This window comes from Nycticebus coucang, chromosome 1 (genome assembly GCF_027406575.1).
Source record: "Nycticebus coucang isolate mNycCou1 chromosome 1, mNycCou1.pri, whole genome shotgun sequence".
Taxonomy (NCBI): Eukaryota; Metazoa; Chordata; class Mammalia; order Primates; family Lorisidae; genus Nycticebus; species Nycticebus coucang.
In genome coordinates, this window is record NC_069780.1 from 15033568 (window position 1) to 15059279 (window position 25712).

Here is a 25712-nt window from a genome sequence, read left to right on the forward strand (position 1 = left end):
ACTACATCTTAGCCAAGAATGAATGTTCACATCGTAGCATCATTTTTGTATTACTTTAGAGGAAAATGAAAATATCCACTCTAAACCTTTTTACTGAGTTCCCCCACTCGTAGTGATTGAATGGCACGGATTTGGATTCTTCCCAGTCAGCCCAGGGCTTCGCATTTCAGAGATGTTAAACCATCTGTGCTGTGTAAAGGAGGCATCTCCTATGTACATGACAATCAACTCCTTTCTTAAATTTGCTCATTTCTCCTATATTCTTCTTCTTCACAAAACTACCATTATTGGGTTTAACTACCTCCCCTCTGTACTTTTAATTCCTTAGGGTGTATTTGAGTCAGGGATTTGGGTAAAATTTATATTAACAATAAATGTTTGTATACTGGTTAAAGTCTACGCTCTAGACGTTAAGCTCCAAGTTGCCAACTAGCAGGACTGGTAGAAATCTTCATCGCACTAAGCCCCTTCCCTTTCCCTCGCAGGACACTGAGAAGCTTATGTCTCTGCTCCCTGGGAGTTGCTGGTATCGTCCTGCCACAGGTCTCAGTGTCACTGTCTACACTCTTACAGGGTGACTTTAGCCTGCCCCAGGACTGGGCCTGAAGGCTACAGCAGGGATTGAACCTGTCTGTTCTGGCTGCTGATTGCTTCTGCAGAGGCTGAGCAGCACCACCCCGATCAACCCAGGCAGGAGAGGCTTTTTCTAGATGGATGTTAAATGAGTTAATTGGGCTCCCCAAAGGGTAATCTTGTTCTCTGCCTTCTGCTTGTTTTTTGCAATCCCCTTTCTTGATGAACATGGAATCATTTCCCTACGTTTGGGTCAGAAGACATTTGACAGCAATCATCAACTGTCCTATTTAAAAGTGCTGTTCTTGAAAATGTGGGCTGTGTTTTAGGTTGAATAGTGCCTAAATTTTCATATCTTGGGACTATTCCCCATCATCATCATTTAGAATCCTATTTTCTTTTTCTTTCTTTTTTTTTTTTTGAGGTTTTTGGCCAGGGCTGAGTTTGAACCTACCACGTCTGGCATATGGGGCCGGTGCCCTATTCCTTTGAGCCACAAGCGCCGCCCTAGAAACCTATTTTCTTTCCTGAATAAAGCACACAGAGAAGAAATTTTTCCTTTAAAGACATCAGGATGAATTGCTTAGCATTTAGAAAATCTACTATTTGTCCTCCTCAGCCTGAATCCCAGTTTATTCTGATCTCACACCCTAGCCTAACCTCTCCAATCTTGCAAAGTAAGCCTTCACAAAACTCGCTTGCTACTGTTTTCAAACATGAACTTGAGAAAAGAAAAAAAAAGAGAAAGACACATAACTTTGTAGTCCTTTTGGGGGGATGGGGGTCTACTTTATAGCCCATATCTTGAATTGCCCTTTGGTTATCTTCTTGGAATATCCTCTTGTTTGCGTTGCAAATCTTTCAAAAATCACATAATTTTTATTGATTTTCCAAAATTTTTGTGTTTGGTAATTTTACAAATATTGAGAAACTAGTCCCCAGCTCTACTCCGTACATCACCATTCTCCGTGTATCTTTTCTGTATCTTAACAACATAGCTTACAATTTCAATTTTTCTTGCATTAGTGTAGAGTCAAGCCTTAGCTCCATCATATCTTAGTTTATGTGATTGTAAGTAACACATATACAAGGTTTCTGTTTGCTCTTTTGCAAAATTTAATACAATGATAGATTTTTCATAGAGTTTCTGCAATGAAAAGGCATCACATATAGGAAGGTACTTTAATAACTGTAAGGAGTATTTGTATTATTTTATTATTAATATTAGTGTGTTTGAATGAGTTATGTTGATTCTTTTACACATTTTAATGAGAGATAACTTACAAAATTATGGTTATGACTGCATTCTATAATAACAAAACATTTTGGTGTCCTTGATAATCCAGTTGGTTTTAGATGATGTGAAGGAATGAGCTCATCACAGAAGTCCCACGTCAACAAGTCAAAGCAGGAAAATAACATTTGATCCAGCCTGGGATCAAATCAGTTATACCTAGTGTCTGGCCCATTAGCAATTTTAACAGCTTAGATTTGTATCTTGACTGGAGTAAAAATCCATAAGGATGTAAAAAGTTCTTCCTTTTCTTTAATTTTCATATTAGTTGAGACTAGCTAAAACAGATGAGGACGAGAAGTGGAAGCAAAAATAAAACATAGCCATTATTTTAAGTGCTTGGAATATGACGAAAACAGGATGAAATGAGAATGGCCTACACAGATCAGAAAGCTTGGACGATACATGACACTGTAATTAGACATATGAATTGTGAATGTGAAGCATTTATTGATAACATACTTTCTATCTGCTTGAGTATAAGACAATAGAAAACTATTTTAAAGTCACACATGTAATTGAAGTAGACTATAAATAAATAATTCTTGGGAAAAGAGTGGTACTGTTTCCATGGAAATATTTAATTTTCTACAAAATAACCATGTATAAGCTTAATGAGAAGATTCCCAGATGAGAATGAGCTTGAAATCTACAAAAAGCCTTGTGTGTTGAGAGTAATCCCATCTTGTTGCTAGTTATTCAAATGAAATTAAATTTCTAAATATGATGTATATCATGCCAGTGTTATTTTAAGAGCTGAGTTCACACATGGACAGTTTCATGTCTGTAGAAATATCTCACTTTCTGGGTGTGTCCATGTGCTATGAATGTGCATGGTGTATGGGGGTGCATGTGTGTGCACGTGTGCTAAGAATGTGCATGGTGTACGGGTGTGTGTGCGTGCACGTGTGCTAAGAATGTGCATGGTGTACGGGTGTGTGTGCGTGCACGTGTGCTAAGAATGTGCATGGTGTACGGGTGTGTGTGCGTGCACGTGTGCTAAGAATGTGCATGGTGTACGGGTGTGTGTGCGTGCACGTGTGCTAAGAATGTGCATGGTGTACGGGTGTGTGTGCGTGCACGTGTGCTAAGAATGTGCATGGTGTACGGGTGTGTGTGTGTGCACGTGTGCTAAGAATGTGCATGGTGTACGGGTGTGTGTGCGTGCACGTGTGCTAAGAATGTGCATGGTGTACGGGTGTGTGTGCGTGCACGTGTGCTAAAAATGTGCATGGTGTACGGGGGTGTGTGCGTGTGTGCTAAGAATGTTCATGGTTCATGGGTATGTGTGTGTGTGCATGTGTGCTAAGAATGTGCATGGTGTACGGGTGTGTGTGTGTGCACGTGTGCTAAGAATGTGCATGGTGTACGGGGGTGTGTGCGTGTGTGCTAAGAATGTTCATGGTTCATGGGGTATGTGTGTGTGTGCACGTGTGCTAAGAATGTGCATGGTGCATGGGGCTGTGTGTGTGCACGTGTGCTAAGAATGTGCATGGTGTATGGGGGTGTGTGTGCACGTGTGCTAAGAATGTGCATGTTGTATGGATGTGTGTGTGCATGTGTGCTAAGAATGTGCATGGTGTATGGGGGTGTGTGTGTGCACGTGTGCTAAGAATGTCCATGGTGTACGGGGGTGTGTCGTGTGTGCTAAGAATGTTCATGGTTCATAGGTGTGTTTGTGTGCACGTGAGCTAAGAATGTGCATGGTGTATGGGGGTGTGTGTGCACGTGTGTTAAGAATGTGCATGGTGTATGGGGGTGCATGTGTGTGCATGTGTGCTTGTGCCTGAACTCATGGGTGAGCAAAGAAAAAACAGAGGATGCAGCCAGCTAAAATGCGAATGACAGGACGTTAAAGGCTGCCTGAGAGGAATTATGAGTCAGCAAGCACATGAAAATTCTAGAACAGCGAAAGATTTAGCAATAACCACTGCAGGTACAAAGCAGAAACTTCTCCTGGTAGCTGATTAGAGGAAATTTGCTTATGCTGAAAGGGAGAGTGTAGTTCTTTAACAGAAGCTGGTAAACTCCTGAATCAAGGTTTCAATAGCATCTAAGAAAACCATACTAATTGGAAAACTGTGGTTTGAATTTGGGGTTAGGCAAAAAAGATCTTGCTCTGGGTAGTAATCATTGTACAGGAAAGGCACGTACACAGAGGTGAAATATTAGACATTCAAAATGTTAAAAATATGCCTTTAATGGGGAGATCCTGGAAATGTTTTAGTTTCTTCTTTTATACTTCTCTGTAGTATCGTTCATGAATTGAGCTAATTTTGTAATTACACAAAAAAATCAAGAAACTATCTTGAAAACTAATTAATTATGGATTTTGTGGGCATCTGGAGGATGATAGAGTGTGACTTGGGCTGTCACCATGTCACCAAAACTAACATTCATTTCATTAGAGTACATGATGTCCGATACCATGCTCTCTCAGAATCTGAACGGGCCCACAAAGTGGTTCTTTTTTTTTTTTTTGCAGTTTTTGGCCAGGGCTGGGTTTGAACCTGCCACTTCTGGTATATGAGGCTGGTGCCCTACTCCTTTGAGCCACAGGCGCCACCCCCAGTGTGGTTCATTTTTAAAGGTGTTCACTGATAGCAGGCAGGGGTGGAATTATAGAGGCAGGAAGGAATCCACAGCCATAGCAGATTCTTCTGTTATTCTTTCTTTTGCTCTTTCTCTCCTTAATTATCTTTCTTATGGTATTTAGCTGGACTGGTTCTGCCCACCATTTTAACAGCAGTAATACACATGCATTCCCTGAATCACGTGATCTAAAAGGTCTGAGGATGGTGGGCCCAAAACGCCCTCAATCTCTTTTCACCTTATTTAGCTAAGACAAAGCTAGACTTTGTAGACAAGGAGCTTCCACCAGGAAACAAAAAGAAAAAACAAAAACAGAAGTTTAGAAACAGACATGCTTTAAAGCAAAGCCTTCTCTCTTATTCTCGAAATCAGATCTTGGCTTATCCCAGTACCAACACAAATTCAGCATTGTTGGTAAGAGTCTGTTGGAAATGTTAGAATTTTGGCAATTCTTGACTATTCAGTTTTGTTACTGTGTTTTTTGCCCTCTTAGGAATTTATGTTTTTCTAAAAGAAAACATAATTAAAGAGCCCCAGTCTCTGATATTAATGGACAATTGGGCTATATGACAATGATTTATTTTGTGCTAAGGTCTTCAAAGAATTTGGCAAGGAATCTGGTGGAAAACTTTAATTTTTATCTTAGAAAAATACATTTTAAATCTATACTTGTTTAATAGTGACATTTTACCCATACATTTGAAATACTAAATAAAGCATTTGTATAAACTCTTGCTGAAGTTCCTTTTACTAAATTCCAACTTTAAAAATCCGGGTCGGGTAAAGTGGCTCATGCCTGTAATCCCAGCACTTTCAGAGCCTGAGGTGGGAGAACTGCTTGAGGCCAGAAGTTTGAGACCAGCCAGAGCAACATAGTGAGACCCTATATCTCCAAATGTGAAAATTAAAAGAAACACAGGCATGGTGGTGTGCTCCTGTAGTCCCACCTAATCAGGAGGCTGAGGCAGGAAGATATCTTGAGCCTACTAGTTTGAGAGTTCAAGGCTGCAGTAGGCTATGATCATGTCACTCCTCTAGCCTGGGAGACAGAGAGAGAAACTCTTTCTCTAAACAAACAAGAAAAAAACGAAAAAAGAATGGCCTAGAAATGCTCCTGGTTGGGGGCTTTGTCTATGGATGGTTTTCTTGTCTTTGACTCTGGCAATACTGAAACTCAAATCACTTGTCCAAGTGTAGTGAGGTCATTATCTTCTTCCCTCATCCTCCTATTAGATTTCTAGGTCTCTGGAATCCCACTGGTCCTTGAAGTATTACAATCTGATTCTTGAAATCAGATCTTGGCTTATCCCAGTACCCACACAAATTCTGCACTGTTGGTTAAGTCTGCTGGAAATGTTAGGATTTTGGCAATATTGCCTTGCCTGTCTTTTGTACTGATGAGGCAAGTCTCCTAGTCCCAAAGAATCTATGAGTAAGAGAAGAGTAACATAGGCATTTTCCAGTTCAGGTTATACTTTCATGACAGAGTCTTTGCTAAATCCCTAAGGAGCTTCTAGGAATGGAATGCAATGGCCTTTCTCTTCCTGCAGAACAGGAGGGAAAGAGGGAGTTTGTGTTGGTGAATATAACTCCTCGCCCACCCCTTCAATTGCCTAATCTCCATATGATAACCTTCCCCACCTTACTTTCTACCTTAAGGTAATCGATTGCCCACATCACAGTGAAGTGCTAGTGATGGAAAGGGTGTAGACAGAGCTCCAAGATGACACGGATACAGGGTGGGGCGTGCCCTAGAAGTGAGTCAATCTTTTGGACCAGGGACTACCCAGCAATAGCACTGAGTTCAATTTTGCATCACTTTGAGTCTAAATTGATATGGTAATATTTGTTAGATTCTGAAATACATTACTGTTATGATAGGTTCCTTTTATTAAATATTACAATCTTGAATCACACCTATTGACACTTATCTTCTGGAGGCTGCAGGGTTCCTCAAACTGCATCCTGCGGGCCACATGAGGCAGTGTGATTGTATTTGTTCCCGTTTTATTTTTTTACTTCAAAATAAGATATGTGCAGTGTGCATAGGAATTTTTTCATAGTTTTTTTTTTTTTTTTAAACTTTAGTCCGGCCCTCCAACTATCTAAGGGACAGTGAACTAGACCACTGTTTAAAAAGTTTGAGGACTCCTGCTAGAGCCTATCAAGCTGATGCAGATTTCATGCTAGTTACTTTCATTGTTCTCCAGCTTTCATCTAAAACGGCCCATCAGTGGTCACCTGCCAGGGTGCTGCTAGAACACACAAGGCCATGTGAATTGGTGAAGGTAACTTATTCCCATCAGTTAGAAAATAAGCCACATTGCTTCTGGCTGAGAATTCCATACACATTTTTTTAAAAAGGAAATGGGGCAAACACCACTCACACACCACAGACCTTAATTTGATTCATTAAAGCACTGAGAATTCTCTAGCCAGAAAAAGCAATTTTCTAGTAGGACCTCTGTCTGAAATGGAGTAGACGGGTTTCTCCAAGGATCTGGAGAAAGAGGATAAAAAGAAAAAACACAGCGTGTCTCCATTCAGCCTTTTATTTTTGGTGTCTCTAAACGTGGACGTGTGTTCTCTTTTCCATATCGCTGGAGATCCCTAGTGAAGACACTGATTTTGTGTATTAAAAAGATCTGGTGGTGATTTCTGAGAAATCTTTTCAAGGCTTTTGCGATCATTTGACTTGGTATGCCAGGTAACCAGAACTGGAACTGTAATTAACGATTTCGGTTTGAAATAGTTGTTTGTTCGTTTGTTTGTTTGTTGGGGTTTTGGTGATGGTTGGAAGAGGGGCCTGCACTAGCAAAATGTTTACTCTTCGTCCTTTCCTTCATACTGTGTAATTCTGAGAGCTCTTAAATCACGATAAAGAGGTAATTATACTTGGGATTTCTCTAATGCTCTAACTAGAGGGCATTCAGCTAAATATGCATTTCTAGGAATAAGGACCCGGGTCATTCTGATTGGAGAAATAAGATTTAAGAGTGTGTGTGGAGGTCTACCCAGAGCTTGTTGAGGGCAGAAGACCTGTATTCCGTATCCTTCTTCCACTCACGGCCTTAGATCTGTGACCTGCACGTATCAGGGATGCATGTGAAATTACACGAGCGATGTCACCTGCGGAGGAACCAGGCGGGGCGGTTCCGTCTGGTCGTTGGCGGCGGCGCACAGGCTCCCAGTAACCCAGGTGCAGGTGGGGCTGGGGGTAGGGGCGGAGGATGGGGCGGGTGAGGGTGGGGGAGGCGCGGGGTGGTAGGTGTGGGAGAGGCGGGGGGGTGGTAGGGGTGGGGAAGGCTGGTCCTCCACCCCCGCCACCTCCACCTACTCGGTAGCGCCGCCAGAGTCCTGCGAAGCTGGCAGTTGCCAAATGAAATCTGAAACCCCGGCTGCGTCCGAGGGCCGGCCCGGCTCAGTTGTTCAGCCTCCTGTACTGTATATTTACACATTCACTCCCCGTCACTCTTTCTAACTTCTGGGACTCTTTGCGCAACTGCTAGGATTTCTCAAGTGCATGTGGCAACTCAGCCCAGCCCCGGGTGGCAGCCAGCGGGGCTCCGGAGGGGCCAGGAGGGGCCAGGAGGGGAGCGGAGCTGTCAAGGCTGCGGCGGGGACAGGAGCGCGCGCCCGGGGAGAGTCCCCGCCGCGGCTCTGTCGGCGGCCGCGAGGTCCCCCCGAAACCAGCGCCGGGAGCGCCCGGGGGAATGGGGCTCCGCGGTGGCCGTGGGAAGTAGAGGCGCCTCCCTGCCCCTGGTTCTCCGCTCATTTCGTCTCGTCCTTCGTCCGGGGCTCGTCGTGCGCTCGCAGCAGGGTAGGTGATGGGTCGGTGGGGAGCGCGCGGAGTCCCCGCCGGGGAGTCAGACGCAGCTGCGCCGGGGAGCGGGCTCCGGGGGCGGGGTGGGGGAGCGCAGGAACTGTGTGTGTGTGTGTGTGTGTGTGTGTGTGTGTGTGTGTGTGTGTGTGTGTGTGTGTGTGTGTGTGTGTGTGTGTGTGTGTTGGGAGAGTGTTTCTGGCTTTAAAAATAGATGGCATTAATAAAAACTCTGTGCCATAATTTCCTCTATTATTATCTAGCTTGCACCCTCCCCCCCCATTTCTATTTCCACTGTTGTAAGAGTTTCCTGGATGGCAGGCACACGGAGATAGTTTTAATCATAAATATTTTCTCTTTTTGTAAACAAAGATATTAAGGAATCTGGTAATTTTAACCCCTTCAAAAGGTTTTGTCTAGTTTTTTTTTTTCCTTTTGAAAAGAGTAACGTTTTGAGGAAGTATCTACACTCTCTTAAGAATAAATATGTAATATATTCTCATTTTTTAAAAAATACTTTAGAATGCATTTCTTTTACAAGTACCCAAGTAGAAAGGTGGTAACATTACTCTCCTTACTTGTTAGTGATATTAGGTTTTCAGTATCAACTTGTAATAGGAAGCCCAGACTTCCTTGAGTCTCTATTTTTAATTCATTTGAATTAGACATTATCTCCAAGTAATTTTGGTTTCTGTAACATGTTATTTTATGTTACTCTTTTTCTTTTAACCTTCCAAGACATCATTGTTTCATCTCTTTCTAAAAAGAGGAATTAAATAAATCGTGCTGGATATTTAAAATATAGAAGTTATTAAGGGACTGTTTGTAAGTGAAACAATATGTGTTGCTGTGTCTACTACGTAAGAAAAAATAATTGAAATCCAAGGGTATTTGCAGTAGAATTTAAGAGCTTTACTCAATTACTGAGAAGAACATGGACAGATAGACTAAATACAAACAATCTGTCCACTGATTCTAATTAAAACTCAAAACTTAAGGGCAAGAATGGATGTTGGTTTTGAACTGGGCATCATACAACTTAGAACAGATGAAACCAATACATTAGAAGGAGCCAGAAGAGAAGTGTAAAGTCCAATCAAACTTGTCAGTATTTTGCTCCCCCTTTCAAATTTCTTAATACTTCTTCTTTGGGTGTATTTCAGTTTCTAAGAGAGCCCCGTAATAAAACTCCCCTGTTTATCTTCCCTAAGTACCCGTCATATATTCTTTCTAGAGCCATTAATGAATTGTCAGAGATTTCACCTTAGACTTCTTGGGAGACTGAGACATTGACAAAACTCTAAAATAACACCTTCTGACCACTCACAGGGGATGTGTTCTTGGTGGAAGATCTTTAAGTAGGACTAAGGGATAATCTGGATTTTTCAGATCTGAAATTTAGTTTAAGGTATATGGAAGGAATATACAACTAGTATAACACCAGGAAGGAGAATCTGTCATTCCTTCTGCATGTAAGAGGCTGTTGAAGCTAAGACTGACCTTGGCGTCCAGCTGTATTACTTGATTTTATTACTTCATTTTAGGGGTCTGGATTTGAGATGATGGGGGTTTCTCTGTCATTTTCTTTTGGGTTCTACGTACTGTGAATCTGAACTTTTCTGAAAATAAAAATCTGATAGTAAGTGGGAAAGAATTAAGTTCTCAACAGCAACAAAAAAATCCACCACAGAACAAATAGCAATGTACCCTTCCAAACAAGAACATAGATGTAAGTGTAAAAGCGTTCTTGGCTGAGATCTCCAGCGAAATCCTTTCAGCTTTTGCCCAGCGTAGCAATGGCTTTCATGGGTCATGTTCTATTTCCTGTGTGGTCTTGGACTCTCCAGAGTGAAGGGTGGGGGTGGGGCAGGAAGAGGCAGGAATGTGCAGCAGGTGGTGATGAGTAGTTTGAATCTGATTACTTGGCTGTCTTAGCCAAAGCGTCCTTGCTGTTTACCAACAGTGCCCTTAACAGTATCTCTGTGACCTACTGGCCCATTGAAGAGTGTCGGGGTTGGTTTCTTAGGGCTGAAAGCAGGCAGTGCTGCTGTAAAGTTCAGGCCAGGCTTTGTTTCCTGTTCGTGATGTGTGTGGTGCTGGCTGCAGCACCCTCTTAGTGTTCTGTACTTATTGTCCTGTGGTACTGGTATTTTCTGATCGGCAAAGGGTTCTTTTTCCTGATTCCTTATTTGTGGCATGTTTTGATTTTTCCTAAAGGTGAGTGCTTTAAGAAAGACAAAATGAGGGAGGTGGGTAGAGGTGCAGCCTGGAGTCCATTAAGAAGGCACCACCACCCACCTGGTCACGTGTGAGTGTGGAAGAGGTTGATGATAAGAGCCTGAGGCATTCATCCTGCACGGATCAAATTTCACTGTGGAAAACACAAAAGAGATTTTAAAATGGAAAAATGCCTGTTTATGCTTACAGCCATGGCTAAAGGACTAAGATATCTACCGGATGAAGATGGATATTTAAAAATAAAATCCTCAGTGATCAACTTAGCCATGAAGTTAATGCTCTTCATGGGATGAGTCAGAGCCTCTACCCAGTCTCACAATGGTAACCTGTCTGTCTTTGCTGTATGAACTTAAACTTTTGTTTTTTTTGTTTTTTTTTTTTTTTTCTTGTTGGGGATTCATTGAGGGTACAATAAGCCAGGTTGATTGCAATTGTTAGGTAAAGTCCCTCTTGCAATCATGTCTTGCCCCCATAAAGTGTGACACACACCAAGGCCCCACCCCCCTCCCTCCAGAAAGACTTTCTGCTTCCCCCCCCAAAACCTTAATTGTCATTAATTGTCCTCATATCAAAATTGAGTACATAGGATTCATGCTTCTCCATTCTTGTGATGCTTTACTAAGAATAATGTCTTCTACTTCCATCCAGGTTAATATGAAGGATGTGAAGTCTCCATTTTTCTTAATGGCTGAATAGTATTCCATGGTATACATATACCACAGCTTGTTAATCCATTCCTGGGTTGGTGAGCATTTAGGCTGTTTCCACATTTTGGCGATTGTAAATTGAGCTGCAATAAACAGTCTAGTACAAGTGTCCTTATGATAAAAGGATTTCTTTCCTTCTGGGTAGATGCCCAGTAATGGGATTGCAGGATCAAATGGGAGGTCTAGCTTGAGTGCTTTGAGGTTTCTCCATACTTCCTTCCAGAAAGGTTGTACTAGTTTGCAGTCCCACCAGCAGTGTAAAAGTGTTCCCTTCTTTCCACATCCATGGCAGCATCTGCAGTTTTGAGATTTTGTGATGTGGGCCATTCTCACCGGGGTTACATGATATCTCAGGGTTGTTTTGATTTGCATTTCTCTAATATATAGAGATGATGAACATTTTTTCATGTGTTTGTTAGCCATTCGTCTGTCATCTTTAGAGAAAGCTCTATTCATGTCTCTTGCCCATTGATATATGGGATTGTTGGCTTTTTTCATGTGGATTAATTTGAGTTCTCTATAGATCCTAGTTATCAAGCTTTTGTCTGATTGAAAATATGCAAATATCCTTTCCCATTGTGTAGGTTGTCTCTTTGCTTTGGTTATTGTCTCCTTAGCTGTACAGAAGCTTTTCAGTTTCATGAAGTCCCATTTGTTTATTTTTGTTGTTGTTCCAATTGCCATGGCAGTCTTCTTCATGAAGTCTTTCCCCAGGCCAATATCTTCCAGTGTTTTTCCTATGCTTTCTTGGAGGATTTTTATTGTTTCATGCCTTAAATGTAAGTCCTTTATCCATCTTGAATCAATTTTTGTGAGTGGGGAAAGGTGTGGGTCCAGTTTCAGTCTTTTACATGTAGACATCCAGTTCTCCCAACACCATTTATTGAATAGGGAGTCTTTCCCCCAAGGTATGTTCTTGTTTGGTTTATCGAAGATAAGGTGGTTGTAAGATGTTCGTTTCATTTCTTGGTTTTCAATTCGATTCCAAGTGTCTATGTCTCTGTTTTTGTGCCAGTACCATGCTGTCTTGAGCACTATGGCTTTGTAGTACAGACTAAAATCTGGTATGCTGATGCCCCCAGCTTTATTTTTATTACTAAGAACTGCCTTAGCTATACGGGGTTTTTTTCTGGTTCCATACAAAACGCAGAATCATTTTCTCCAAATCTTGAAAATACGATGTTGGTATTTTGATAGGAATGGCATTGAATAGGTAGATTGCTTTGGGAAGTATAGACATTTTAACAATGTTGATTCTTCCCGTCCATGAGCATGGTATGTTCTTCCATTTGTTAATATCCTCTGCTATTTCCTTTCTGAGGATTTCATAATTTTCTTTATAGAGGTCCTTTACCTCCTTCGTTAGGTATATTCCTAGGTATTTCATTTTCTTTGAGACTACAGGGAAGGGAGTTGTGTCCTTAATTAGCTTCTCATCTTGACTGTTATTGGTGTATACAAAGGCTATTGACTTGTGCTATTGACTTGTGGACATTGATTTTATATCCGGAAACATTACTGTATTTTTTGATGACTTCTAGGAGTGTTGTGGTTGAGTCTTTGGTGTTCTCTAAGATCATGTCGTCGGCAAAGAGGGAGAGTTTGACCTCCTCTGCTCCCATTTGGATTCCCTTTATTTCCTTGTCTTGCCTAATTGTATTGGCTAGAACTTCCAGCACCATGTCGAATAGTAAAGGTGACAGAGGACAACCTTGTCTGGTTCCAGTTCTAAGAGGAAAAGCTTTCAGTTTTACTCCATTGAGTAAAATACTAGCTGTGGGTTTGTCATAGATAGGTTCAATCAGTTTTAGAAATGTGCCACCTATGCCTATACTCTTCAGTGTTCTAATTAGAAAAGGATATTGGATTTTATCAAATTCTTTTTCTGCATCTATTGAGAGGATCATGTGATCTTGATTTTTGCCTCTGTTAATATGGTGGATAACATTTATGGACTTGCGTATGTTAAACCAACCTTGCATCCCTGGGATGAAGCCTACTTGATCATGATGAATGACTTTTTTGATGATAAGCTGTAATCTATTGGCTAGGATTTTGTTGAGAATTTTTGCATGTATATTCATGAGTGAGATTGGTCTGAAATTTTCCTTTTTGTTTGGGTCTTTTCCTGGTTTTGGTATCAGGTTGATGTTGCTTCATAGAATTTGTTGGGGAAGATTCCTTCTTCCTCAATTTTTTGGAATAATTTCTGCAGTACAGGAATAAGCTCTTCCTTGAAGGTTTGATAGAATTCTGGAGTGAAGCCATCTGGACCATGGCATTTTTTGGTTGCAAGTTTTTTTATTGTTTCTTTGATCTCAGTGCTTGAAATTGGTCTGTTCAGGAGCTCTATTTCTTCCTGACTGAGTCTAGGGAGAGGGTGTGATTCCAAATATTGATCCATTTCCTTCACGTTGTCAAATTTCTGGGCATAGAGTTTCTGGTAGTATTCAGAGATGATCTCTTGTTTCTCTGTGGGATCAGTTGTTATTTCCCCTTTATCATTTCTGATTGAGGTTACTAGAGATTTTACTTTTCTATTCCTCGTTAGTCTGGCCAATGGTTTATCTATTTTATTTATTTTTTCAAAAAACCAACTCCTTGCTTCATTAATTTTCTGAATGATTCTTTTGTTTTCAATTTCATTTATCTCTGATTTGATTTTGGATATTTCTTTTCTTCTACTGAGTTTAGGCTTAGATTGTTCTTCTTTTTCCAATTCCATAAGATCTCTTGTGAGATTGTTGATGTGCTCTCTTTCTGTTTTTCGAATGTAGGCATCTAAAGCGATGAATTTTCCTCTCAAAACTGCTTTTGCAGTATCCCACAGGTTTTGGTAGCTTGTGTCTTCATTGTTGTTATGCTCAAGGAAGTTAATGATTTCCTGTTTGATTTCTTCCTGCACCCATCTGTTATTCAACAGAAGATTGTTTAATTTCCATGCCTTTGGGTAGGGTTGAGCGTTTTTGTTAGAGTTGAGTGCCACCTTTAGTGCCTTATGGTCTGAGAAGATACAAGGTAAAATTTCAATTCTTTTGATTCTGTTGATATTTGTTTTGTGTCCCAGGATATGATCAATTTTGGAGAATGTACCATGGGGTGATGAGAAGAATGTATATTCTTTATCTTTGGGTTGGAGTGTTCTATATGCGTCCATCAAGCACAGTTGTTCTAGGGTCTCATTTAAATCTCTTATATCTTTGTTTAATTTCTGTTTAGAGGATCTGTCCAGCTCTGTAAGAGGAGTGTTAAAGTCCCCTGTTATTATGGTATTATCAGATACCATATTGCTCAGACTGAGTAAGGTCTGTTTCAAGAATCTGGGAGCATTTAAATTGGGTGCATAAATATTTAGAATTGAAATGTCTTCTTGTTGTATTTTTCCCTTGACCAGTAAAAAGTGACCATCTTTGTCTTTTGACTTTAGTTGCTTTAAATCCACATGTATCTGAAAATAAGATTGCAACTCCTCTTTTCTTCTGAATTCCATTTGCCTGAAAAATTGTCTTCCAACCCTTGACTCGGAGCTTTAATTTGTCTTTTGAAGCCAGGTGTGTTTCTTGCAGACAGAAAGATTGGCTTGTGTATTTTAATCCAGTCAGCCAATCTATGTCTCTTCAGTGGGGAATTCAAGCCATTAACATTTATTGAGATAATTGATAATTCATCTTATTTTGTGAGAGTCCATTGCTTAGTTTTATCTTTTGCATCAGTGTGGAGGTTAGGTTCTGTCCTTTAATTTCTGAGTTCTTACTTTGCTGCTGATCCATTGTGGTGGTCAGTGTGCAGAACAGGTTGAAGTATTTCCTCTGGAGCTGGTCTTGTTGTGGCGAATTTCCTCGATGTTTGTATATCCGTAAATGATTTGAATTCTCCGTCAATTTTTAAGCTTAGCTTAGCAGGGTACAGAATTCTGGGCTGGAAATTGTTCTGTTTAAGTAGATTAAAGGTAGATGACCATTGTCTTCTTGCTTGGAAAGTTTCGTTAGAGAAGTCTGCAGTCACTCTGATGGATTTGCCCCTGTAGGTCAACTGGCGCTTACTCCTGGCAGCTTGCAGAATATTTTCTTTTGTCTTGACTTTGGACAGGTTCATCACAATGTGTCTTAGAGAAGCTCGGTTAGAGTTGAGGCGACCTGGGGTCCGCTATCCCTCTGAAAGCAGTGTGTCAGAATCTTTGGTGATATTTGGGAAATTTTCTTTTATAATATTCTCTAGTATGGCTTCCATTCCTCTGGGGCATTCTTCTTCCCCTTCTGGAATTCCTATAACTCGTATGTTGGAATGCTTCATAAAGTCCCATAATTCTGACAGTGAACATTCTGCTTTCTCTCTCTTCTTTTCTGCCTCTTTTACTATCTGAGTTATCTCAAGAACTTTGTCTTCTACCTCTGAAATTCTTTTTTCTGCATGGTCTAACCTGTTGCTGATACTTTCCATTGCATCTTTAAGTTCCCTAATTGACTGTTTCAGTTCCTTCAGCTCTGCTATATCCTTTTTATATTCTTCATATCGTTCATCTCTTATTTGATTCTGTGTTTGGATTTCCTTTTGGTTATTTTCCACTTTATTAGCAGTTTCCTTCATTGTTTCCATCATTTGTTTCATTGTTTTCAACATGTGTATTCTAAATTCCCTTTCTGTCATTCCTAACATTTCTTTATAGGTGGAATCCTCTGCAGTAGCTACCTCATGGTCCCTTGACGGGGTTGTTCTGGACTGGTTCTTCACGTTGCCTGGAGTTTTCTGCTGATTCTTCCTCATGAGTGATTTCTTTTATCTGTTTTCTTGCCCTAATTTTCCTTTCCCTTCCTCTTGCTCTTTAAGTTCTCGTGCCTGTGGACTAAGGGTTAGATGAGTCCTTTTGGTACAGGACCAGAAGGGCGAGAAGGTTGAAGAGCAAAAAAGTGATGAAAGAAAGGAGGACCGAGTGATAAAAAAAAAAAAAAAGAAAAATAGAGAAAGGAGAGGGGGTGGGTAAAGGGAATATTGACAAAAAGAAGAGAGGCACAGAAAGAGGGAGACAGAGCAGTATAGGTGTACAGTAGCGTACTTTGACACAACCTTAAAAAAACCCCACCTTCTGGGGGTGCCCAGTTGGGTGGTTCCCTTGAGGTCAGCAGCTCTTTGCTAACCTGATCAGACACAGTACCCCACCTCCACCAAGTAGAGAGGAAAGACAAAAATGCTATAAATCAAACCAAAACAAGCAAAAAGAAAACTTTATGGGATAAAATTGGGTGAAAAACCAAATGAAAGCAGTAGAAACACTAGCAAAAATGAAATTCTAGTTGTTGAAAAAGGCAGCAATGGGAAATTATAATTAAAGTAGAAAAATTGAGAAAGAAAAAGGCTCTGTATGGAAAAGGTTAAAATTAAAAAACAAAACAACATCAACAACATCATAATAAAAAAAAAAAACAACCAAACCAAAAAAAAAAAACACAACCAAAAACAAACCAGTATGTATATGTTGTTGAATATTGTCTGGGCAACACGTGGTCTTCTGGGGTATGAGATGTTAATGACAGTTCTGATACGACTGGATGCTGCTGATTTCTCAAACCCCAGCAGGTAGACACCCTAATTCTCTCTTCAGTCCACTTAAAAGGCACTTTGAACGTGTAAACTTGCTGAGCAGGAGCTTTCCCAGGAAAGTGCTTATCGCTGGAATCACTGCTGAAGTGGCTATCCACTTACCCAGTGTGCCAAAACCGGTCTCACTCTGCCCCTGAGGGTTAGGGCTGCAAAGCAGCTCAGACCCCACCCTTAGGCTACTTGGTCGCTGGGTTACCAGCTCCCACCCGATTCTAGCTCTGTGACCCTGAGGGCGGAGCTTGCCGGGGCAGATCGCTCACAATGGCTCCCTGTGACCCACAGCCAAGCACTATTAGCTCCGTCTGGTTCAGCGGCTCAGACTGGGGCTCTAGACAATGGCCAAAGTTCTCCGCACTCCCGCTCAGGCTCTCCCCAAGGCAGTTCAACTGAGTGCCAAGTCCAAAGACACCAAAACAGTTCACAGGTAAGGCCTTTCTGGTTTGCAGTCTCACTGCTACTGAACTTACAGTTGCAGGCGGGTTTAGACGGATTGAACACATGCGACCACTTGCCGTTTTTCCACTGTTTTAGTCCTCCTCTTGGGGTCCAGAAGTCTCTCGCTGAGTCCCTGTATCCTCTCAGGGGTGATGATAAGCAGATCCCACCAGCCAGAGATGCCTGGAGTCCTATCTCCCCATACTCTCGGTGCCCAGATGCAAGGAAGCTGTTACTCGGCCGCCATCTTCAATTCCCCTCCCTGAACTTAAACTTTTCAAGGTTGTTATGGTTTCAGCAGATAAGTAAAAGCACATTTGGAAATGCAAGACTTATTGTGATGAGGAATCAAAGGAGATTCAGTTTTCAGAGTTTAATGTTTCCTTGTGTGCTTTTAAGCAGCGTCTACACTCCACTGTGACATTGCCCGATTGATCTTTATAATGTGAAGATCTGATTGTGTAAGTTCCTTGTTCACAAACCCTTGTTGGGTCCCAGTGAGGTACAGTACTAACCCTAACCTCCTCGGTATATTGTCTGAAAGCTCTTCTGCCAGCCATTTCTTTTTAGCTTTCTCTTCTGCACACAGACTCCTTCCTGTTCACACTCCATCTCTTGTCTGTGGATTCCCTCTCCAAGGATGCCTTCTGCCTGGAAAGTCCCTCCTGATCCTCCATGGCCCACTTCAAGTGCAATTTTCATTCTTTGGGAAAATTTAGCCAGTTTCATGAAAGAAGAACTAATCATTTCATCTCATCTGCTTCCTTGACATTGTGAACATACTTTTAATAATTTTTTTAAATCATTTTTGTTGTGCCTTCCCAACACCTTATCTAGTGTGAATCTTCAATGGACAGATTGGTGGTTGGGGAAACACCTGAATTTAAGTGCCCAGCTCAATGTCTGAAATATAGTAGACATCTATTAATGTTTCTTTAATAAGTGATCAAGTAAAGTTGTGAATAGAGCACATAAAATAAAAATCTATATAAATATATCCCATAAGCTCATATGAAAAATATCTGTTTGGACCCAGAATTAATTTTCCAAATGTAATAATGCTACAAAACATAATTCATTTTCCAGGCCAGCACACACATGCCTATTAAATTTCTACAATAAAAGAAATAGTGTGTGTTTTGTGATTTTAACTCTCTTGTGCCTCAAGATCCATTATCAGAACAGTGGTGACATTGGAGTTATTCATATTCTGTTGCTCAATGATTTTTCACACATCTGCCACGTTGTCACATGGTGTACAGAGTAGTCACTGCTGCAGACACTGGAGTGCTCAGAGCTTGTCAAAAAGAGATGTGAATTTTTGGAAGTTTTGAAGATCCCATCCAAAGACAGGTAAATACAATTTTACTGTACTACATCTTATAGTAGTAATTTTTTTTTTCTATTAGTTTTCTACCTTTTATGCTATTGTGGGTAAAAAGAAAATACAGAAGTGGCTATTGCCTTATTTGTTATTTTTGGAGCACTGGACAAGACTTTCATATATTTTTTTTTCCTTTTTTTTTAGTTGAAATCACTTTACAAGTTTCAAGATGCCTCAAACTCTACATTCCCATGAAATCACCGACCTGCTGGAGACAGGTGACAGCATAGAAGCAAGTGCAACAGTGACACAACCACCTGGAAAAGCTACGGCACCTGTGTCTGATGAGGACTCCAGAGATGGACGGGATGGAGCAATAAATCATCTGCCGGGTTCTTTGTAGTTGCACCTGGGTGTCTTATTCAAGACGGCTGTGGTGCTGAGTCTGACTGATAAGGTTCCTCATATGACCCTGGAGATGACTCTCTCAAGGATGGAGGTCCACCTATGTCTATTGTGTAGCCACTGCCTCCACCAAAGACAAAGAAAGTGACCAACCTTGTTCACAAATGGGAAAAGCTGCCCTAACTGCACAGCCCGTAGCAGGTGGAGTCTCAGAAGCACCAAATGATTTATTCACCAAAATGAGGACTCCCACAGAAGCTCTCGGACTTTTCCTTGATGACGAGGTCGTTGAACTCATTGTCACCTACTCCAACTCCTACTCCAAGGGAGTGAATCTGGGCTTGACTGGCCCCGAGTTCAAATGTTTTCTGGGAATTATTTTCCTGAGTGGTTCTCTCGCAATTCCTAGAAGGCGTACGTCCTGAGAACAGGGAACAGACATGCATAATGTGCTTGTTATGTGGCCACTAGACGTGACTGCTATGAATTTGTACTTTCTAATCTGCATGTTTCTGACAATGTAAATTTGGGCCCAATGGACCAGTTTTCCAAGTTACAACCTCTTATAAGCACACTCCATGAGAGATGTATGAAATTTCTTCCAAATGAAACAAATTTCAGCTTTGATGAACGCATGGTTCCTTATTTGGTCATCACTGGTGCAAACAATTTATTCAAGGAAAGCCCATTTGGTCTGGCTGTCAGTTTGAGTGTGGTGCAGCATGTCTGGGCTACATTAGCTGGTTCCAGCAGTATCAGGTAAAAACCCAAATACTAAACCCGAAGAATGTGGTGTCGGTGCATCACTTGTCCTCAGTTTAGTGAGGCACTTTTAGAGGCACAGCTCAGACAACACCACTTTGTATTCAGTAACTTTTCACCAGTATCACACTTCTGGATAAGCTCAGTTCAGTGGGACATCAGGCAACAGGTGCAGTGACAAAGGACCACACTGACAATGCTCCACAGGAATCAGATGTGGCTCTGAAGAATGAAGAATGGGGCACATTCGATTATTGAGTTGATGGCAAAGGCAATACTGTCTGCAGAGGGAATGATAATGGTGGTGTCACTGTTGGTTTGTCTGGTGCTGGTATCAATCCCCTGTGTCTTGTCAATCATTATTTCCAGAAGCTGAAAAAGAAGATGCAAGTTCAGCAGCCAAGCACAATCAAAGTGTGTAACCATTTCATGGGAGACGTAAACAGAGCTGATGACAACATTGGTAAATATCGGGCATCAATACGTGGAAAGAAATGATAGTCAAGCCCTCTTGTTTTGTTTTGAATTGATCTTACAAAATGCTTGGCAACTGCATAAAACATACGATGAGGAGCCATTTAATCTTCTGGAGTTTTGTCAATATATGGTATGCCATTATCTGGAGACCTCTGGTCATCCTCCAGAGCCTGGCTGAAGAAGAAGACCTTCTCAGAAGTGGAACATTGACTCACATTATGATGGCATGAGCATGTGACAGTCAAACAGGGAATACAAACTGAGTGTGCTGAATGTCACAAGAATACCATTTTTTGATGTGAAAAATGTGATGTTGCCTTGCATGTGAGGTGTTCTGTTGACTTACCATACTGAATAGCAGGTGTCACTACCTCCTGAGATAAGAAACATGATTTTACACATGAGGTACAATGTAGCAATGGATTTGTCTAACGTTCCATTATTGGAACACCAACGAACTCAATAATGGAATATAATAAATTTGTTTTCTCTTCAAATTCTTGTTCCTTGAATTTTTCTGGGTAACAGATATGAATTTAGTGCAAAAAAATTAAAAAAAATTTAACCTCCAGCCGAAGTGGGTTAAAGCGTAAGCAGAACAAAACAAAAAATACCATGGAATCATCATTCTCTTCTGGAAATCACAAAGTAACACTTGGGCTTAAAGAGAACAGAAACAGTTATAATAGATACACACTTCCCACAGTTGTTTTTTATGTTATACTGTAAAATCTGTAATCTCTGACATCCCAGTGGGGATGGGGGGAGGTCTTAGACTTGGCTGTGAAGGCTAATAATGAAGTTAAATGGGAAGAACCTACTTGTGGAATGGACAATAATAGTCTTAATTAATTAAGCAAAATAGAAACACTAATTTTGGCTATTTAGTAATTATCTTGATAGAGGTGCTTGAGGGAAGTTAGACTTAATTAAAGGAGAATATGAAGGTGAATGGAGAGGAGGAAATGTTCTTTTATGTTACTGATTCTTTATTAAATCGACTTTCATTTCATCTCCTTTGAGAACGGAGACAAACCCAAAATTTCTTTGTGCAAACATTAGTCTTTTTCTACAGACACTTTGGCTGCCTGACATATACGATGATAGTCACGCTTCGTTTGGTCAAAGTACAAATGGGCTCGTTTCATTCTCAGAGCAATGTTTCCGTTGTTACTTGCGTATCTGCCATTTGCGTATTTCAATAAAAAATTTATAAAACGTTGTGTCTCAGATGCCAGCCGGAGACTGCGAGCTCAAGTTGCTTCTTATCCAGCATGTCTGAGAGGCATGGGAGAATAAGCATTGATATTTGAGTGCAATAGTTTAATCACTAATTTCTCTAAATTTTCTAATCAGATTATATGACCAGACATTTACCTCCCCTAATCACAACAACTTTTCCTTTTTGTTAAAATGCCTTCATTATACTATGCTTTTAATATGATACTTTTTAAAAATGAGTTTCAATATCAGAGAGATGGACTGCATAGAAAATGTCTTGGAATTTTATGTATTTTAATATTCTTTATATAAAGATCTCCGTGATAAGTTCATCTTTGCCTTTACTACTGGGAGTTTTGAAAAGTGTGTCCCTCTGATCACTAGTATTTGTGGTGGTTAGAGGAGAGGCTAACAAATCCCCAGGCTTCTCATTCCGAATTGTCACCCAAGAAGCTCATAACTAAATTTGATGTCCAATTGTACCCTAGTCAAGGTTTCCTTACACCAAGCTTTACATCTTCTTATCCTTGTTTTTACTACATTATGGTACCCACACCTTTTAACTAAGCTTAGTTTTGTTAAATTCATTGTGGAATAGGTTGAATGACTTCACTTTGTATTTTTTTTTACCCTGTTTAGACATTTAGTTAAATATTTATAAATTTCTATGGTGTGTATTTCTTTTTTTTTTATTAAATCATAAACACATAGATCATGTATACATTAATGCATTTATGGGGTACAATGTGTTGATTTCATATAGAATTAGGAACGCTAACATCACACTGGTTAATATATACCTCATCTCGTTTACTTAGTTATTGTATTAAGACATTTATGCTCTATATTAATAGATCCGATATATACCCTTGCATTATGCACCATAGGTGTGATCCCACCATTCACCCTCCCTCCATCTCATTTCGTTTAGAATTTTGGAAGCAATGTTTTTTTCCAGATCATTTTTGTGGTTCCTTGAAACATGCCAGGTACTGCTTTTATACTTCCAGATAGATAAAATGATCTCTCTCTCAAAGGTTACATCTCTTATAATTATTAGAAGGAAAAAAATCAAAGTTTTAGTAACTTTGGAAGCAGATGCATAAAGCCAAATGTGAGTTATTTTCATTATATGTGTCACAAATATCATATATGGAAGAGTTTCTTCTGGGAAATCTCTGCAAAATGAAGGAGAAAACCTTTTTTTTTTTTCCTTACAAATGAAATCTATCTATAAATTAAAAATTAGGGCACTGTACATAGGGCTGTTTTCTGACCATCACATTGAACCTTCAGAAAATGTGGTAATTTTTCAAGTTCCCCAAAGAGGGAAAATAGCTTTCATTTCATTACAAGGTTTTTCTCTCTCTTTGAGTCTCCCAGACTCTAATAATGATAGTCATGCTAATGCAATAAGTGCTTGCTAAGTACCAAGTATTCCACAAGATGTTTTTCTAAACGTTACTTCTAATTTTAGAAGTAATTAGAATTAGTAATTCTAGAAATAATCTATTTTATATCTTTATATTTTATTATTCCCATTGTATCAGGACGTTTAGGCTCAGAGAGGTAAAGAAAAGTCATTGATGGTAGCGTAGACTTGAGAATTAAAACCACACCTACATGAATCCATGTACCCTGTAGTTTTTACTATGTGCCCTTCCTCTTGGTGCTTTTGGGTTATAGATTTTAGAATGCATAAACTACGTACTTCATGGGTTTGGTATGTAGTGCAGACCTGGGTCTCAGCATGAACCGACATTGTTGATTCTCTTGCAGGCTTTCAGAGGATAGCACTCTTGTGCTAGTGAACCCTGGGGTGGGTCGCCATTATCAAGGTTCCCTGGTGAGAGAAGAGACTCTGTGCACCAAAGGCCAGTAACTGAATCAATCTATAGTGATCAGCCTGCCCAGACTTTATTTTCTGGTGAGAGGTGAACAGGAAAAGTATGATCCACAGAGGTTCCAAACCTATACCCATTACTTAATTTCTAGACATGGGCCCCATGCCCCATGAGCAGAGGATGGAGGTGGAGGGAAGAGGAGGAGGCAGGTGGCACATTTTTAGGACTAGTGACCCAACTTGGGAAAGCTGAAATAGAGTAGAAAGTATTGATTGCTCTGGGGTTAGCAACCAAGAAGGGAAGAAAAGTTGAGTTAGTGGTGGCCACTACTCCATGGGGACACAGAATTGAAACAAGCAGCAAGGAACAGGATTTTAAAGCCAGTCTTTCTCCAGGAAGGAGTGTTTCTCAGAGGAACTGCGGGAGCGCATGCACTCCTGCTTGTAAAGATACCCAAAGAAGAGAATTCTACAGCTTTCTTGAGGGGTCATCTTCAATGGTTTCATTTGCTTGGGAATATCTGGTTTAAAAATTTCTCCTATGAAAGAACTTCCAGCAAAATAAGATAATCAAGGAGAATCAAAAGAGCCTGAGGTTATCTTGCAACCTGATTGCATCCACCTAGGATTAAGCCGTGTGACTATTAGCTTCAGAATAGTACGTTGTATTTTACATCCCAGTATTGTATAACTGTAATTGCAGAGTGGCCCAGTGAAACATTGATGGTTTTATAGAAAGACACTTTTATAGAAGTGTCCTGGGTAGAAGATCTCTACTTTTTTACATTTCTGATTTGATGATTGGAGTCTTCATTTTTGGTGACAACTCACACTTTTATCATAGAATAAATTTTCTGAATCTATGGGATTAGGTCAAATAGGCAGGTTCCAAAGCGGAGGTTGGTCTTTGGTGCCTGGAGGCCTGAGAGGGCACAAGATTTGGTGACGAGCTCTGAGAACCCCACACAACAGGCCAAGCTGCCGAGGGAGGAAGAATGGGGCAGGGGCAAAGGTGAGGTCACCAGGTAACACGTGTCAGGAGCCAAGAAATCAGAGGAGAAGGCAAAGCCAGAGACAGTGTCAGGAACTAAAAGCCAAGGGAAAGGAGGCAAAGTTTGAAGTGGCGGTTAAGCATTTCATCTCTGTCTATTAATAGGTAAGAGCTGTGTAAGCCTTACTATGTGCTAGCTGTGCCCAGCACTTGTCAGGGGTTATTTCATTTAACCCTCACAGCTTCTACACAGGCGTTATTATTATCTCTTTATATTAATAGATGGGGGAACTGAAACCTAGAGAGGCTTAGAAACTTGCCAAAAATCACATAACCACTATGTGGCAGATCTAGGGTTCAAATGAAAATATCTCACTTTAAGGGATCAACCTTCCCTGGGGTGTTCTGGAATTAGACCTGTGTTACAACCTGGCTCACTCCCGGCTAGCTGTGGTGTCAGCCTAGCTCCCAGCAACCTCAAACTCCTGGGTTCTAGATATGCTCCTGCCTCAGCCTCCTGAGTAGCTGGGACTACAGACGTGCCACAAAACACTGGATAATTTTTCTATTTTTTGGTAGACATGGGTCTAGTTTTTGAGTAGGCCTAAGCTCAAGCAATCTTCCTATCTCTACCTTCCAGAGTCCTGCCGCGGACCGCCAGTCGAATGAGTCTCAGTCCGAGGGCTTTCAGGGTGAGAACGGCTCAGGTTGATTGAAAGGGCGACGCAGGAAAATGACAAACTGCCACACACCAAGGATGATGAAGAAAGCAGTTGTACTTTACTGATTTTTAGGCATGGTATTTATACATTTTTGACAATGTCTTACAAACTACAAAAGATATTTTTATGACTTGCTGATGCTTACAAAGTTCTTATCGAGTTTTGTAGATGGGAGTAGTCAACTGTCTTTTCTTAGACAATGTTTCTGCCCGTAAGGGGGAACAAAGGACTGCTGCTTATCAGCAGTTACTCTTTTACTTCTCTTTATCTATGTTTAAACCTTCTTTCTTTGTAAAACTGCTTTGTTCACATTTTGTATTTTTATATTTTTATATTTGATTATGATTTTTATGTTGTTAGTGAATTGATAGTGAATTATGTATATGTTTTAAGTGTATAGTGACAAAATTATAGAGAAAGCAATTTCATAGAAAACTTATTTCAAAGAAACAGTTTCAAAGGGACATAAGGTAGAGATAAGAGACCGGAGGGAGCGGGTATCTGGTAGGAACATCTTAACTTATCATCCCTGCATTCTCTTGATACATTGTTTCAATTAACTGACCTTTATGGTGGGAACGTGTTCCCTTGGAGACATTTAGTCTCCATTGTATAGATGAAGTCATGGATTAGTAAGTCATTATGTTTATTCTTAGTTTCTGAGGACATTCAAGCAACAATTAACCATTCAACTCAACAAACAAGTTTCA

The 25712-nt window shown here is 40.5% G+C and overlaps 1 protein-coding gene across 2 annotated transcripts in view; it reads left to right on the plus strand.

The window, feature by feature from the left end:
* The window catches only part of ARHGAP24 (Rho GTPase activating protein 24), a 668175-nt gene that overhangs the window by 151740 nt on the left and 490723 nt on the right, over nucleotides 1-25712 (plus strand). Inside the window, exon 1 of one of the 2 annotated variants that reach the window (XM_053599915.1) lies at nucleotides 8055-8279. The exons of the other annotated variant lie outside the window; for it this stretch is intronic. The gene's annotated coding sequence lies outside the window, so the exon portion shown is untranslated. Of the gene's footprint in view, nucleotides 1-8054; nucleotides 8280-25712 lie in introns of those variants that run through there. 2 annotated transcript variants of the gene reach the window in all.